Raw genomic sequence first — 13801 nt, 5'->3', positions numbered from 1 at the left:
AGTGTTTGGTGGCAGGAAGACCACCTTGACGTTAGACAACCTGACATCATCAATGTGTGCAGCACAATTATCACAAAGCAACAAAATCTGACACTTTTGTTCCCGCATTCTAGTGTCTAACTTCTTTAGCCACTGCTTCCAAATTTCCCCAGTCATCCATGAATTTGCATTAGCCTCGTATGACACAGGAAGTTGATTAACATTCTTGAAGCAACAGGGCTGTTTGGTCTTTCCAATGACGAGTGGTTCCAACTTCTCACTCCCATCCATATTGCAGCAAAGGAGGATCGTCAGTCGGTCCTTCGACGTTTTACTTCCTGTAGTTTCGGCTTGTTTGAATGAAAGTGTTCCATCAGGAATCGCTCGCCAGTAGAGACCGTTTTCATCAGCATTGAAAATGTCACGAGGTGCAAACTCGTTCAAGATGGTAGGAAGAACTGAAACAACCCAATATTCAGCACCAAAGTCATCAGCGTCTTGTTTTCACCATGCTGTTTCTTGAATTTTGTGTTGTTCCTCTCCTTCCATCTTTCCAACCATCCAACAGTGGCTTTGAATTCAGTTAGTCCAAGACTTTCAGCTAGCTGATTAGCTTTCTCCATAAGCAGTGGACCACTGACAGGAAACTGTCTGCTCCTGACTCGAGAAAACCACCGAAGAAGAGCATCTTCTACATCCTTAGCTTTTTCCGCCCGTTTACGTTTCCTGTGTGGATTTGTATTGTTTTGCCAGTCTTCCAGAAGCTGATCTTTCTGCTTCAAGATACATGAAATTTGACTGGGATTGACACCATATTCTTTAGCAATAGATGCTTGACTTTGTTTTCTAATTTTTTAAGAACTTCTATTCGTTCAGCCAGTGTTAAAGTCTTACAGTTGCGCGATGACGACTATGACTCCAGTGTACACTCTAACAACTTTCTTTCGCTTATTCTGCCTGTGGCAGTTAACCAATGAGATTTCAAATTTATCGCCCCTTTGTCACATGCCAATTGGCTTCCATATTCCGTGTGTGTGCTTATGCTGAATCTTTCCTGCAGAGGAGCGGTCTTAAACCATGCATATAAGCGAATTTTGCACTTATCAGTGGTGCACTAAACCGACGTCTGTCCCCATAAAAATTGATAGCGCCAAAAACGGGACCAAAATATGGCATGCAGTTAAACAGAGCATGCGCTTATCTGACATGCACTTAAATGGATTGCACTGTATATGTATAAAATTTATTTCTTGTGATTTATTAACCGCCTTTATGACTAGATTCACCCAATATCTATAATATATAGATACAGATATATCTTCTTATTTCTGAGTACTCTCAAAACTGGTCTTTTAAACAAAATTAAAAGATTGAAGATTCTCATATTTACTGTTATAAATTTTGAGAGAGAAACAGATGCATTTCAGTTTGAACAGCACATTAAAAATGTAAGCACAGTAGCACAATAGACATCTGGAAATGCTAACAGTTTTTTTTTTAATCTGTTGGATGCAGAAATCAAATGAAACCAGTTTACCTCTGGGGTTTTAAATATCATTATAATTCATCTTAATAATGAAGCTGATATTAACTGAAGGAAGAAAGGCTGAGTTTCAGGGAATAAACCTCACAATTCTCTCAACTGATGCATGGATGAAATCTCAGGAATTTGGTAAATGTGAGCTGCCCCAGGCTTCTGCACAGGTTTTAACGCAAGAGAATACAGGTGGCTCTGGGTCCTCATTACAATGTAGTATGTTACACATGGGCTTCTAAGTTTAGAAAAGCAACAGATCCTCATTCTTATAAATTAATTCAAAGAGTGTGTATATTTATATACTGTGTACTAGGTGCTTAATGATTTGAAGTGTTAAATGTTTCTATTAAAACATATAATTAGCTCTTCAAACAGTTACTGCACACTTCTTGACATTCTTTCTATTATAACTCTGCTGGAGATGAAGTATTGGTGCAATGGAGAACCTAATAAACATGGTAAATGATGGCAGAAAAAACCCCAACTGATCCATCCTGCCTGCCTAGTTATTTCTGTTTACACTACCGAGGGCATATTTCAGCTGCCGGCTATCACCCTTTCTATCACTCCTTATTCAAGACAGTTTTTGCCATCTTCCTCCACTATACTCCACATCCTAGATAGCTAAGCATGCAAGATCCACTTTTTTTTTAGTTCACACACACAGCACCCATCTCATTCCAACTACATGGTCATACAATAATCCAAAAAGCCTCCTACATCAGCACAAATGTTACCTGGTCATCTAGCTTCTGAGGTCCCTGTGATCTTTCTAGATGACACCCCACTACCACCAACCCATTGCAGGAAACTTTCCTAGAGGAAAAGACCAACAAACAACCCTAATTTGATCTTATGACCTTAACTTGATCATAAAGATGGTTAATTGCAAAGCAAGAATGCTAGGGTCAAGATCTTAAATTCCCTCTCTAGAGCCAATGGAAGCCAGTGTAATTTGGCCAAGACCAGCTAGACAATCTCCCATCATCCAGTCACCACTTGAGTTGCTGACTCCTCATGATCCTACCTGAAAGTCATTACCTTAACTTCCCAGGTCTCTTTGGTTGTTCAGTCATGTTTTATCTCTTTGCACTGCATTTGCACACTTTGGCATCCTTTTACTAAGCTGAGGTAAAAGGGGATCTGTACTAGGATCAGCACATGTTTTCACGCATGCTGAGGCCCCCTTACACCGCAGTGGGTAAAAGGATGTCTTTCTTTCTGGAAAAGAAATGGTTGAGCAGTAAGTGAACCATTAACCGTGCAGTCATTTTTGGGGGAGCACTTACCGCCACCCATTGAGGTGGCAGTAAGAGCTCCCGCACTAACCTAGTGGTAACTGGGCAGCAAATTCCAAACAGGAAAGAAGGTCATTTTCGATAAAGAAAAATGTCTATCTTTTCTTTTCGAAAATAATATGGATTTTGTATTTTGGATATTTTGTGATTTGGATGTCCAAGTGCAAAACATACAAAATCAAGCCATTGGAATGTAGGGGGAGCCAGCATTTTTAGTAGACTGGTCTCCCTGATATCCCAGGACAGCAATAGAGCACCCTAGGGGGCACTGCAATGGACTTCATAAAATGCTCCCAGGTATACACCTGATCATTGTTCCCATACTTTGTCTGCTGAGTCCCCCAAAACCCACCACCCCCAACTGTACACCACTACCATAGCCCTTATGGGTGAAGAGGGCACCTATATGTGGGTACAGTGGGTTTCTGGTGAATTTTGGAGGGCTTTCAGTTTCCTCCACAATTGTAACAGGTAGGGAGAGTTAGGAAGCTGGGTCCACCTGTCTGCAGTGCACTACTCCAGGGACCTGCATGCTATTCTAATGGACCTGAGTATAACATCAGAGGGTGGCACAGAGGCTGGCAAGTAATGTTTTTCATCACATTTTGGGGAGTTGAGAGGGGGTTAGTGACCACTGGGGGAATAAGGGGAGGACATTCCTGATTCCCTCCAGTGGTCCTCTGGTTATTTAGGGCACCTTTTTGTGCCTTATTAGTAATAAAAACAGGTCTAGCTCAAAATGTCTAAGTTTTAGTCCTGGACGTTTTTGTTTTGTTCCATTATGGCTGAAAAACATCTAAGTGTTAAGAACACCCAAGTCCTGCCCTGAACATGTCCCTGAAACACCCTCTTGAAATTTGGATGGACTTCTCACGAATTTCATAGAAAAACGTCTAAAAATAGGTTTCGAAAATACTGATTTGGACGTTTTTGTGAGAAAAACATCCAAATGCAGACTTATGTCACTTTTTGGATGTTTTTCTCTTTTGAAAATGAGCTTGTTGGTCATCCAAATGTCCATATTGAATATTAATGTACATTTGGGCACTCGATATTAGTGTACATTTAGACATCTCTATTTACAGTAGTGCATAAACATAAGAGGCGTGCAGGTCATTTACAGAAACTGTAAGTTGCCTGTCTAAATGTCTTTCCCACCAATGGCCCGTCCATAGTCCAACTACGTGAATGTACCCTTTCCTTAGAAATACGTGCAATGCCATTTAAGTGCCTATTTGAAGAATGCCCCTTAGGCCACCAAATGACATTTTCACAGGTAAATGTACACATTAGGCACCTAAATGTCAATATTTAATCCATTTAGGCACATAGGAGGAGATTCTATATATGGTGCCTAAAAAATAGGTGCTGAAATCAGTGCCGACTAGATTTAGGCACCGATTATAGAATATGCTTAGTTGATATTTCAGTGCTAATATCTGCATGCATCCATTTACGCCAACGAAAACCTGGTGTAAATCTCTATGCATAGATTTAAGCGCACTAGATCATATTCTTTATCTAGGCACCTAAACTTTGGAACAACCATGAAATGCCCATTCCACACCATAATTACACCCCTTTTTGCCTCCACGGGTTAGAAGTTTGCGGTGCACATCATTACAGAATATGCTTAGCGAATTTTGCACCTAAATTTTAATCAGTGCTCACTATTGCTTGTTAAGTGCTGTTATCAGCGTTCATTAGCTTGTTAAGCCAATTAAGTTATGCGGTGTAATAGAATCTGTGCTAATGCCCTTTATTGAAAAGGGGGACAGTGAGTGGGTAAATGTAAGCAACTTGTTATTGAATTGCTCTTTATATATTTAGATATTGTTCACACCTTTTTCAGTAGTAGCTCAAGGTGAGTTACATTCAGGTACACTGGGTATTTCTCTGTCCCTGGAGGGCTCACAATCTAGGTCTGTACCTAAGGCAATGGAGGGTTAAGTGACTTGCCCAAGGTTACAAGGAGCAGTAGTCAGAGTTGAACCAGCCATCTTGGGATATCATGGCTGGAGCTCTAACCACTAGGTCACTCCACTCTCAAAATTCTCTCAAACAAACCAAGACTACTTATAAAATAACCAATAAATATATGTGAATGTGATATGCTCAGAAATTAAATGTGACTTTTACCAATGTGAACATTTTGTTTTCACTAACAGCCACTTGCATCTATCATCGCATATCAGAGTACACTGAAGTCCATATTTTGGCTACCCAATTTAATTCAATGCATTAGCCGACAATGAAAACAGTTCATTCAAATATTTCCAATATGCTTATATAAGGCAGTAGCATTTATCTATTTTTTTAAACTTTCTTTTTCCTTGCTCTCTCTACTGCTGGGTCATTTCCTGCCCTGCCACTGCCTGTCCTGATCTCTTGCCATCTCAGCACACACGTGGTATAAATTTACACATGGATATGGAAGTGCGTGTGGATGGTCCCTCACTTCTACCATGAGTAAGAGCATACTTTACATTCCTCTATAGGCCTATTTTATATAAAATGCATACCCACCTATGAGCACTTTATAAAATACTGGCAAACATCTTGGCAGGCTCATTTTTAGTTGTGCCCAGATGTTTGAGTGCTCTCTTTATATAATGTATAATTAATGGCACTTACACACGGAAGCTGAAAAATCACCACATATAATTGCAAACTCTTATGTATGGAGGCAGCAAAGTAATATCGCTTTTTTTTTTTTTTTTAAATCGATGCTCACACTGTAAATGCACTGTGTGTTTGGGCAGAGCCTTTTATAAAATACTTAGTAACTGTGAACATCCTGATGTCCAGTTTCCTATGCAAAAAAGGGTTTTGCATATGCTGCAGATCTAAATATGTAAATAATACTTTTCTAAAATAGCTGTTTACATATGTAGGGTAGTTACACATTTAAAATCTGCACAAGCTTTCTGAACTTATTTCTTACGCATAATAAATGGTTTATAGCAGAGGCATAGCCATGGGTGGACCTGGGTGGGCATGGGCCTGTCCACTTTTGGATCAGGCGAGCCTAGCAGTGGCCCACATCATTGTTATGGCTGGTGGGGATATCCAAGTCCTGCAGCTGGAGACATCCTCAGCCTGAACCCCCAAGTCATCAGAAAACTGTGGCAGTCAATGGCCCTGCTCTCAACCACCAATGCTGACATTGCACACATGCTCAATTCTTACACAACAACTGATGTCAGCAGGTGTGAGCGTGGCTGCCTACTGCCATAGTATTCTGACAGACTAGGTGTTCAGACTGAAGATGTCTTCACTTGTCTTCCTGCCAAGGTATTTATTTTTTTTTAATGTGGTGGTGGGCTCACCCATTCCAGTTGTTGGTCCACCCAAAAATCATTTTCTGGCTATGCCACTGGTTAGTAGATAGGATGAAGCAAATTATTACTGTACTTTAATATATCAGCCTCTTAGTTGTGATAAGTTTACATGTCAGGTTCTTACAGATACTGTGAAAATACAATAGATTTGTGTTGCAATTTGGTTAGTCAAATATCATGGATATTTGACTAACTTTAGGTTCAGTACACAGAGACCTAGGCGGTTGTTGTCTTAATCTTCATTGCCATGAAAGTCAGAATGTGTGAGCAAGACACGTTTTCTTCAGTTTCCTCTGAGGTAAAAATGTCAATAGTAAAAACAGACCAAAAGAAAATCATTAAACAACAGGGAGTGGAGATTTGCATTGTTTTCCCTTACATTAGCTAACAGCATGAGTTATAATACTAGCCTTTAAGAGAATTGCTAAAAATAGTTTTGCATTGCAAAAATAACAGAAAACAACTTGAGATCTGGAGGGAAAATGCCGGTTGAGCTAGAAAAATATCATCATGCCTCTCTTGGTTCTGTCCTGAGGTCTGCTTCCTCTTTTTGCCCTATTATATTTTTATTTCTTCTTAAATTTTTATTAGCAATTTACTTTTTTGAAATAAAACATTCATTATGAATAGATTCCCTTTCATGGAAATCTTTTTGTAGCTCACTTTTCATCTTTTTCTAAGCTTTGTATTTTCTCTAAGTATAATGCCCCTCACACTTGGGTGATATTAATTGATGGTCCTCATGACTAGAGCATTGTAAACAAAGCATTGAGCTTTCTAGAGAGTTTCAATGCAGACTGATGTGAGCTCCCTCGCCAGCACCATAATGCAAATCCACTTCAGTTCTATTTTTCTCTCAGATCTGAATGTCATGTTATTTTCCAAGGACCCATGAGCATTTCAGAGTGCTGTTTTCACAAATATGCCCACCTTGGTTATATCTTCTCCTCCTTGGAAAACCTCTAGGTAGGTTTTTCAGTTGAATTTTGAAAACTTTTTTTTTTTTTTTTTTTTTTTTCGCAACCATGGCCTGAATAGTACTCCATTAAGCAGCACTGGTCAGAATATTTACCATCAATTTCTTGTTTTTTAATTTAGTTATTTTTCTGCACTAACCCAGAAAATGAAGGAGAATAAAAAGTACACGTGACATAGCAAGATCATTCTGGACGTTAAAACAACAATCTTTATCTTCTGTCTTTGTGACATAAGTACAATGGGATAAATTCTATACATGGCGCTTTAATAGTTACATAAGAATAGTCTAGCCAGGTTTCCATTACTTGAGAAATTCTTAAGGGGTAAATCAATATGGGTCACTTAAAGTTAGATACCAAAACACTGGGCGCTAAGCTAGTATTTTATACTGGCAGAGTTGTGCACCAAATCTGTTATAGAATATGAATATAAGTCTGAGGTTATGCACTAAGGACTAGATTCTATAAATGGCACCTGAAAAATCCACGTGGAAAAGAAATATGCCTATGCGTATTCTTTAAAGTATGCCTACATTTTATAGAATAGGCTTAAATTTCCACACAGTATATAGAATTATGCCGAGCACATCTCCATGCAATCAAATTTAATTGCGTCCTTTTAGGCCATGTTTTACTTGGTATAAATCCCGATGCCTAAATTAAGTACAGAGGGGGTGAATTCTGTAATAATGCCCATAGTTTGTAGAAATATCCATGCCACGCCCATGGCCATGCCCATGCCCATTTTTAACTATTCAACTTAGAATTTAGGTGCACCACATTACAGAATACACTAATGCCAATTAGTGCTAATAATTGCTTGTTAAGATCAAATTAACAGCACTGATTAGCTTGTTAACTAATTTTGTTATGTGCATTGTTATGAAATATGCTTTAATTTCCTCACGGAAATCTCAGCATGATATATAGAATCTGGGGGTAAACTTTAAGCATGACCACTTAGGTGAATTTTCAAAAGAGAAGGGCGCCCATCTTCCGATTTGTTTGCATACAATGGAGGTAATGCATGAAAATAGATCTCATGCTTATTCTTTGGGAAAATCCTGAAAACCTGTCTGAGTTATGGCCCTTGAGGACCGAGGTTGCCCACCCCTGCCATAGTCCATACACTATCAGGCTGAAGTAAATGATTGTACTGAATATATGATAGTTTCCAGTTATTTGCACTCTTATTCTATACAGAACAATAGGTGTCTACTGTCCTTTATAGAATGGGCTTAAAATAGGTTCCATAACAGCATTTTAGTGGGTGTCCTTCACACGTGAGTGTCCTTCACATGTCTTCAATTAAATTAAAGAGGATTCTAGCTTCTCATTAATGGCTTAATAAGCAACCATTATGTGTTCTCTCTATGCAAATGCATTTCATCTTGAGTAATTTGTAATTGTCACCCTCCATATCTTCAAGCTGTTCACTTGTGGCAAATATAAACCCTACTGCATGTTTTCTTTTCTTTTTTCACCTTGTGAATGTGATGATCATTAAATAGGCCGGGCTGACAATCCTGGAACCAGAAATCATCCATTTATGCAAGAATAGATCACGTTTGTAGTTTTTTTTATTACCGCACCTGGAGTATTGTGTTCAGTACTGGTCTCCGTATCTCAAAAAAGATATAGTAGAATTGGAAAAGGTACAGCGAAGGGCGACGAAAATGATAGTGGGGATGGGACGACTTTCCTACGAAGAGAGGCTGAGAAGGCTAGGGCTTTTCAGCTTGGAGAAGAGACGGCTGAGGGGAGATATGATAGAAGTGTATAAAATAATGAGTGGAATGGATCGGGTGGATGTGAAGCGACTGTTCACGCTATCCAAAAATACTAGGACTAGAGGGCATGAGTTGAAGCTACAGTGTGGTAAATTTAAAACGAATCGGAGAAAATTTTTCTTCACCCAACGTGTAATTAGACTCTGGAATTCGTTGCCGGAGAACGTGGTACGGGCGGTTAGCTTGACGGAGTTTAAAAAGGGGTTAGATAGATTCCTAAAGGACAAGTCCATAGACCGCTATTAAATGGACTTGGAAAAATTCCGCATTTTTAGGTATAACTTGTCTGGAATGTTTTTACGTTTGGGGAGCGTGCCAGGTGCCCTTGACCTGGATTGGCCACTGTCGGTGACAGGATGCTGGGCTAGATGGACCTTTGGTCTTTCCCAGTATGGCACTACTTATGTACTTATGTACTTATGTAATCTGTATAGGACTCACCAAAAAGAACCAGGAGAATGGTCATTTCTTGTTGGATTTTATTCATTGATGGAATGGAAATGCCAGAGATACAAATTATCACCCAGAAAACTTAAAAAAAAACCCAGGAGGGATCCAAGATGACTTTTGCCTTTTGAGACACTCTTGCATGGTTCTTACCTTTCATGATTTTCTTCTCAAGATGGTGAACTACACTATTCGACTACACTAGAGGGCAGAGTTCTGGTCTGGAGCATGGGCAGCTGCACCTACCTGCTGTAAGAGGATGTCTAGAGTAGTCCCATTGCCTGGAAGTCACTCAGCCCAGATGAGAGATCCCACCACTGCAGCCTTGCACTACCAGCTCCCCCACCCAAGAAGGCCAGCGGCTATCCCAAGAGGTGCCACTGTTGCTGAGCAGCAGGGTGGAAGAGGAGATTGTTGTAGGCCTTCTTCTTATGTGGGTTTGACTCTTGATGCTGCTGCTGGCCTGCAACCCCTGAGGGGAGATTCAACACCAGAAGGAAACCTGATTGCCAAAGGTCCAGCTGAAGCAGCTCTTTCTACAGAAGTTAAAGAGATAAGTTGTACTTTACCTTCTACCTTAGGGGCCCTTTTACTAAGTTGCAGTAAAAATGGCCCTGCGCTATTGCTGGGGGGCATTTTTGCTATGCGATGAGGCCCTTTTTTTTATCACAGTAGGTAAAAAGGCCAGAAAAAGACATGGCCATGCAGTACAATTGCTCTTAATGCATGGCTATATGGGGGGAGCACTTACCGCCACCCATTGAAGTGGCGATAAGGGCTCCCGCATTAACCCAGCAGTAACAAGGTAGCACGTAGCGCTGCCCAATTACCCCTGGTTAACCCCCTGCAGAAATATTTTTTGAACATTTCTGCTAGTGCCAGAAATGCTGAGTGCTGGGGGTGGAACTAGAACTGGCATCCATGTTGTGCCTATTAATTATGACAGACCAAAGGTCCATCAAGCCCAGCATTCTGTTTCCAACAGTGGCCAATCCAGGTCACAAATACCTGGCAAGATCCCGAAAAAGTTCAATACATTTTATGCTGCTTATCCCAGAAATAAGCAATGGATTTTCCCCAAGTCAATTTAGGAAGCCGTCCAGACCTTTTGTAAACCCTGCTAAGCTAACCGCATTTACCACATTCTCTGAAAATGAATTCCAGGGTTTAATTACACAGATATGTCTTTAGAGGTGATATGGCTGTCTAGCTCAGACTTAGCAAAATCCTTACTACCAGTGGTTAATAAAATTATGCCACAGGTGCATAATTTGAAGAATAAAATTGAGCAGCAAGAGATTGCCTTAGAGCATTTGAAAAACTCAGTTGAAGGTTTTCAAGAAGTTCCAGGATGGATTCCATGGAAAACTTGCTGAGAAGTACTAATTTAAGATTGGTAAACTGTCCGTTGTCTCAAAACACCCCAGTGAAAGAAATGCTTCAAAAATACTGTATAAAGCTATTAGGGCTTGCTTCTGAGAATATTCCCCCAAGTAGTTAAAGCTTACTATTTGTCATTTACAAGAAGATGACAAGAAGGGGGAAAAGGTAATGGATTCTTTAGAATTCTGTGGTGCACCTGGGAGTGAGACAAGAACGTTAGTATCTCTTGGAACCTTAGTTGTGATATTTTCTAGTATGACTGATAGAGATTTGGCAAAACACTATTTTAAAATAAAGGGGGTTTTTGGGAGTCAAGATGGCGACCTGAGTTGGAGTGCGTGCGAGCGGGTTGTGAGGACTGGAGCCTTCGTTTCATTATAGCGAATTGCTTTACCCTAAGAAAGTTTAATGCCACATACCAAAAGGAAGGCAGTGGTGAAAGCCGTGCTGCCGCCGGCAAAAACTTCGTCGCCAGTCCAACAGACGATCCTTCGTTAGGCCTCTGACTCCCAGACTAATACCGGAACGTTGAGTCCCGCTGTTCAGGCTGTCGAAGGAGTGACAGCCTTACTTGGGAATGAAATATCACTCCGCCGGAATCCGTCATACCACCCTGCCCTTCGAGATGAGTTACAACGGCTAGCAGCGCCGGAAGTCGGTAGCGGTCTAGCCTTGATCGGCAGCTCCTCATCTCGGAACACAGAGGATACAAACATGGAAGCAGACGTGGAAGCTCCCAGGGAGGTAACTTTGCAGTCTATTCGGACTATATTACAAAACTTAACTGCTACAGTTACTAAAGTGTCACAAGAAACTACAATGCTAGTGAATAAAGCAGACTCTCTAACCTTAGCTCTTGAAGATGTTAAGCAAGATATGCTGACTCGGGTAACACAAATTCAAGCTGAACATCAAACTTTAAAAACTACTACGGAGATGTTGATTAAGGATAAAACTATGATTGCTCGCAAAATAGAACAATTTGAAAACTTCAATAGGAGACTGAATTTAAGAATGTTAAATTTTCCGCTGGTCAGAGGGATATCAGCTCTTGATTTTTTTTAAAAATACCTGGTTGAAATTCTTAAATATCCACAAGCTGCAATTCCACCGGTCAATAAAATATATTATCTTCCTGTTTCAAAATCTACAGATAACAGAGTTCCTCAAGATCAAAATTTAGAAATGGATACTCTGAATATTTCAGAGCTCCTTGAAGATTCATTATCGGAGGTCAAGGAACGTCGAACATTGCTCATTTCTTTTGACTTCGAACAGGATTTAAATTGCTTGATGAAAGTATGCTTCAAAAATTCCTCAAAAACTTTTTGTGGACAAAAGATCTGGGTATTTCCAGATGTTGTAAAGACTACTCAGGAACGACGTAAAGCCGTTTTGGCTTTTAGAAAGGAGATTAGGGCAATGGGAGCCTCATTTCTACTGGCTTATCCCTGTAAATGTTGCGTGAAATATCAGGGCAACAAATATGTTTTTTTTTACCCAAGTCATTTGCGATCATTTATAGAAGCTAAGAAAATTATTAAATAGACTGCATATTAATGATGGTGTTTAATATTGTCAGGTTAAGGTCAGGCCATTTGCTATGATTTTTGTTCATGTTTCCTTAATATACTCCTATTATGAGTTCTTCACCCCCCGCTTTATATTGTGGTCTAAGAAGGCATAAGAAAGCTTTATTGTTTTTCTTTTTTTTTGTTAAAATTAATATGCAAATGTATTATTTGCCAGTTTTCTGTTTTATAAGTGTAACTTGTAAATGAAAAATTTAAATAATAAATTAAAATCAAGGGTTTTTTTTTAGGGGCGAGAGTTATGCTCTTTCTTGATGTCTCCTGAGAAACCCAGAGGAGGAGGAAGAAATTTTTATTGTTCTGATCTGGAGCGTTAAAACTAGGGGCATCATTTTTTAAAAGTTTCCTTATCCTGTATTGTTCGAATAAGTTTATTTTTTGGGACCCTGCCCATTTGACTGCCTTTTTGGCATACAGGAGAAACCTGATGTTGTCCCATGAAGGGGGGATTGCTAGAGGATCTTAATACTGTTTAGTGCAGTGGTTCCTAAACTTGGTCCTGGAGGCACCCCAGCCAGTCAGGTTTTCATTATATCTGTATTGCATATTCATGAGATAGATTTGCATGCAGTGAAGGCAGGTCCTGCAAATCTCTCTCAATATTCATTGTGGATTTCTTGAAAATCTGACTGGCTGGGGTGTCTTCAGGTCCAGGTTTGGGATCCACTGGTTTCGTGTCTGTGCTTGTGTCTTTAACATGCAGAAGTTTGGCCTTTTCTTTGACTGTTTGTTACCTTAACAATTTTTCCATAGGGCACTGGAGTTCCAAATTATAGTAGACAAACTGATTTACTTTTTTTTCTTTATATAGTGTATGTTTGCTTTCTTTATATTTTATTTTATTATTAATGATTCAGCTTTGTTGTACAAGATTTATTCTTGGTTTAATCGCGATGGATTGAAAAGAAAAAAAACATTTTTTTTGTTTTTTGATATTTCTCCTGATGAAGGTTGCGAAACAGTGGGGTCCCTTGCTGTCGGGAAAGTTTGTAAGACATTGCGAGTGTGGAAGACTACTTATTACTACCCACTTTGAAAAAATTGGATTTGATTTAACTTCATGACCGGTGCAAACATTTGACTGGAAGAAACGTACCAGCTATTTGAAATCCTTTCACTGCTGAAGTCTGGGAATTTGGACGTTCTGACTTCAGAGGCAAAAATTATCGTTTTAAAGATAAGTGATTGATTTTTTGAATGTTATGGCTGATTTTTGTTGAATAGTAGACACTGCAATTGTGCTCTATTTTTGTACCTTTCCAGTTCATTTTATTAAGAGGTCTATGAAGGGAATTTATAAGTTCTTTACATCCATTAAGTACTCTCTGTAGAGGGGCGCATAGATTTGGACTGTTCTTTAATAATTGAAAATACTCCGCTTTCCGTTTTTTGTTCACAGAACCTTTTTCTCCCTTAGTCAGGGAGTATTTTTGTTGTCTGTGAGTTTTTTCGGAAGG

Source organism: Microcaecilia unicolor, chromosome 2 (genome assembly GCF_901765095.1).
Source record: "Microcaecilia unicolor chromosome 2, aMicUni1.1, whole genome shotgun sequence".
Taxonomy (NCBI): domain Eukaryota; kingdom Metazoa; phylum Chordata; class Amphibia; order Gymnophiona; family Siphonopidae; genus Microcaecilia; species Microcaecilia unicolor.
The sequence above is the reverse complement of the archived record's forward strand: the minus strand, read 5'-3'. Positions refer to the sequence as shown.